At 41.6% G+C, this 4,941-nt stretch overlaps 1 pseudogene; it reads right to left on the reverse strand.

Annotated features, from left to right (window-relative positions):
* Positions 1-462: 462 nt before the first annotated feature.
* Positions 463-581, reverse strand: LOC134896960 (5S ribosomal RNA; annotated as a pseudogene).
* Positions 582-4,941: the final 4,360 nt, after the last annotated feature.

Consider the following 4,941-nt stretch of genomic DNA (forward strand, 5'->3'; position numbering starts at 1 on the left):
AAATTCAGCAATGGGTTGGTGGTGCTTCCGGAGAATAGTTCAGTAAACTATGTGGAAAAGGGTGGTCTTAAGAAAGAGCAAAAGACAAAAGCAGCTATATGCCTTTTCCAGGGCACGCTTTGAAAAATTATATATATATAAGAAAGTGATGAAATTATGAAAATATGAGTAAATTAATACTTAACTTTTATTAAGATATAGTCGATAAAAAGGGAGAAGGCGAATGTAGATAATTGCTACAAATTTTGGGGTGATAAAAATGTAGTAAGGCGAAAATATGTTTACTCCCTTAATGATCCAAAAATTACTCCAATATTGGATTGAAAAGATCTTTGTGGGAGTATACCTGCTCCAATAGGTTCAGCTATCCCATGTCAGAATATCAGAATTAAATAATAAAGAAAATTCAATGTCTGGGACCGCACAGAAAGCTGGAAAGACTCAAATGGTAGGAGAATAAAATACCTACGGTACCTAGTATTCCCTGGTGGTCTCCCAACCGGGTACTGACCAGGCCCTGCAGTGTATGGCTTCCAAGATCAGACGAGATTGGGCATACTCAGTGCGGTTTGACCGTAGGTGAGTAAAACTCCAGCATGTATAATCAATTCCAGTGTGCGGTTACCCCCGGCAGATCTTATGAGTATGATAGGCTGACAGGGAATAATCCCCTGAATAAAATATGAATGATTCAGTGTGTTGGAAAAACCCCCCACCGTATTCTGATGGGTGTTTAGTGGCCCCCACAAAAATTTTTTTTATTGTTGTATCATATTTGTGCAGAGAGCAAAAAGCAAAAGGATAATTCTTTTGGAGCATATATTAGATGTTCCTATGACTGGATATCAGACAGTTGTATCTTTATACTGGAACTAATCATATAAATATGGTAATGTTCCTATGGTCAGATATCACATAGTATTAATACTGGACATTCAAAAAATGCATAGGGGGAGGCCTTTTTTTAGACAATAAACAAATAATGCTTGTTGCACTGAAAATCATATAGTAAGATAAATGAATGAAAAAAAATGAAAAAATAATAAAGAGAGGGGAGAACAGACACCCTATAAGTTAGGCACCTCAAATGTTCACAACTGAATGCAGTTAATTACTCTACATAAAGGATAAATGCTGCCTCCCACTGTGCCCTTGAAATGTTTGGACACAGTGGAGAAAAGTTATATTGTGCCTCTGAAAGAGTCCCCCTTGGTGGAGCTTAATAATAAGATGCCTCACAGTGTGCGGCTCAAACCTTATTGTCTGCAAGCATTGGTGGGCAGTGTGAGGTCTGAGATGTCCCGCAATTGTAGGTGGAGGTGTTCCAGCCAGGGAGAGGGTGTGCTGAATCCGGAGCTGTGGCGCCGATGTCCGCGGTCCGAGCGACCGGAAGTTCGGACACCGGGACCGGAAGTGTACATACGTTTCGCTCTGGGAGCTTGATCACCTGATCGCCTGCTCCCAGAGCTCTGTGCCGTCTTACTTATGCTGGGGACCAGCCTATCAAGCCCAGGAGGTGTGTGTGAGGGCATATGTAAAAACGGAACTGCTGTGACTGACGTAGTAAATACTATCTGCTGCTTTGATAATACAAACATATGCAGGAGATGTATGTGGAGAATATTAGGTATTAATACCCGTATTTTATTCTCCTACCATTTGAGTCTTTCCAGCTTTCTGTGCAGTCCCAGGCATTGAATTTTCTTTATTATTTAATTCTGATAATCTGACATGGGATAGCTGAACCTATTGGAGCAGGTATACTCCCACAAAGATCTTTTCAATCCAATATTGGAGTAATTTTTGGATCATTAAGGGAGTAAACATATTTTCGCCTTACTACATTTTTATCACCCCAAAATTTGTAGCAATTATCTACATTCGCCTTCTCCCTTTTTATCGAGTATATCTTAATAAAAGTTAAGTATTAATTTACTCATATTTTCATAATTTCATCACTTTCTTATATATATACTTATATATATATATATATATATATATATATATAATTTTTCAAAGCGTGCCCTGGAAAAGGCATATAGATGCTTTTGTCTTTTGCTCTTTCTTAAGACCACCCTTTTCCATCTCTTTGCCACTGTCAGCTCACTCCTCTGCCCACCCCCGCCTCAACTCCCCTCTTCACTTTCTGCTCTTGACTTTGCCACCTACTTCACATCCAAAATTGACTCCATTCATCAGGACATAACATCCCACAAGAACCTAAGCAACCTCACTCCTCCATTTCCCGACACCCCTCTGCTTCCCTCCTATCAACTCTGACATCTTTCTTCCCTGTATTTAAAGAGAAAGTCATGGTCCTCATCCAGTCCTTACACACTCCACCTTCCTTCTTGACCCTATTCCCTCCCACCTTCTCCACTTCCTCCCTTCTTCTGCCTTTTCCCATCTTGCCCATCTACTCAATCTCTCACTCTCATCAGGCACTGTCCCTTCTGCCTTCAAGTATGCACTTGTCTCCCTTATTCTTAAAAAACCTACCCTTGATCCAAACAATCTGTCCAACTACGGACCCACCCCTATCCTCCCTTTTGCCTCCAAACTCCTTGAGTGAATTGTCTACAACCACCTCACTGTCTTTCTTTCTTCCCACTCACTGCTTGACCATTTCCAGTCTGGTTTCTGTTTTCTGTAATTCACTGAAACTGCCCTCATAAAAGTCTGCAATGACCTTGCTGCTAAATCCATGGGCCACTACTCTCTGCTTATTATCCTTGACCTCTGTGCTGCTTTTGACACTGTACATCCACATCCCCTCTCTTGCAGGACCTTCACTGGCTACCCTTCCCATTCAGGATTAAATTCAAGCTTCTCACACTCACCTACAAATCCCTCACCCAATATTTTCCCTCTTGCATCTCTGACCTTATCTCTCTTTACATTCCCACCAGTCCTCTTTGCTCTGCTAATGCATACCATCTCTCCTGCCTACGGATGACCTCCTCCCACTCCTACCTTCAAGATTTTGCAAATGCTGCTCCCTATCTCTGGAATTCTCTACCTCTCCCCATCTGACTCTCAACCTCTACAAAACTTCAAACGGGCTCTCAAGACCCACTTCTTCACCAAACCCAGCCAACTCTCCTCCTAACCCTCTTGTCTATGCTCACTGTCTACCCCTTCTGTGTCACCCCGGTCTGTTAGCTCCTCAACTTTTAGATTGTAAGCTCGAAAGAGCTGGGACTTCTTTCCTCATGTGCCTTTCCTTTTCTTACTTACACTATCTTATACTTCATACTCACTTTGATGGCACCTAACCCCGGGTTTTCTATACCTGTCCTATATTGTCTTGTACTGTAAGTGCTGTTTTCTTGTTTGCACATTTGATTTTGTACTGTGTAACGGGCACTGCAGATCCCTTGTGGTGCCATATAAATAAAAGGATAATAATAATAACAATAATAATAATAATAATAATAATAATAATAATGTACAGTGTATCCAGAAAGTATTCACAGCTCTTCACTTTTTCAACATTTTGTTATATTAAGGCCTTATTCCAAAATGGAATAAATTCATTTTTCCCTCAGAATTCTACACACAATACCCCATAATGACAACATGGAAAAAGTTTTTTTTGATATTTTTGTAAATGTATTCAAAATAAAAACTAAGAAATCACATGTACATAAATAATCACAGCCTTTGCTCAATACAGTACTTTGTTGATGTACCTTTGGCATCATTATACTGCCACCACCATGCTTCACTGTAGGGATGGTATTGGCCTGCTGATGAGCGGTGCCTGGTTTCCTCCAAACATGATGCCTGGCATTCACGCCAAAGAGTTCAATCTTTGTCTCATCAGACTAGAGTATTTTATTTCTCATGGTCTGGGAGTCCTTCTGGTGCATTTTGGCAAACTACAGGTGGGCTGCCAAGTGCTTTTTACTAAGGACTGGCTTCCATCTGGCTACTACATCATACAGGCCTGTTTGGTGGATTGCTGCAGAGATGGTTGTCCTTCTGGAAGGTTCTCTCTCCACAGAGGAATGCTGTAGCTCTGACAGAGTGACCATCGGGTTCTTGGTCACCTCCCTGACTCGGACCCTTCTCCCCCGATTTGCTCAGTTTAGACAGCCGGCCAGCTCTAGGAAGAGTCCTGGTGGTTCCGAACTTCTTCTATTTACGGATGATCGAGGCCACTGTGCTCATTGGGACCTTCAAAGCAGCAGATATTTTTCTGTACCCATCTCCATATTTGTGCTCGAGACAATCCTGTTCAATTCAATTCTTTTTTACTTTATGCTTGGTTTCTGCTCAGATATGCACTGTCAAGTGTGGGACCTTTTATAGACAGGTGTGTGCCTTTCTAAATCATGTCCAATCAACTGAATTTACCACAGATGGACTCCAATTAAGGTCCAAGGATGATCAGTGGAAACAGTGTGCACCTGAGCTCAATTTGAAGCTTCATGGCAAAGGCTGTGAATAATTATGTATATGTGATTTCTTAGGTTTTTTATTTTTAATAAATTTGCAAAAATCTCATAAAAACTTTTTTCACATTGTCATTATGGGGTATTGTGTGTAGAATTTTGAGGGAAAAATGAATTTATTCTATTTTGGAATAAGGCTGTAACATAACAAAATGTGGAAAAAGTGAAGTGCTGTGAATACTTTCCGGATGCACTGTAACACGGGTTATTGCACATGAACGTGCATAACCCGTGTTGCTGGTTGGCGTAAAAGGGCCGAGTTGGAATAATACGGGTTGAGTGACCCGGTATTCCAACTCGGGTAGTTTGCAGGGTTGAACATGTGTTCAACTCGGCAAACTCTGCGGTGTAAACGTTAGCCGGGTCGCATCGACCCGGCTTCCCATTTACAGTGAATGCACGGACGGCGCTTGGATATCATGTGATCTCCAAGCGCCATCCCCGCCGCATCATCAGCGACGTCACCGACCCGGCAATATGCCGG

This window comes from Pseudophryne corroboree, chromosome 3, assembly GCF_028390025.1.
Source record: "Pseudophryne corroboree isolate aPseCor3 chromosome 3, aPseCor3.hap2, whole genome shotgun sequence".
NCBI classification, from domain to species: domain Eukaryota; kingdom Metazoa; phylum Chordata; class Amphibia; order Anura; family Myobatrachidae; genus Pseudophryne; species Pseudophryne corroboree.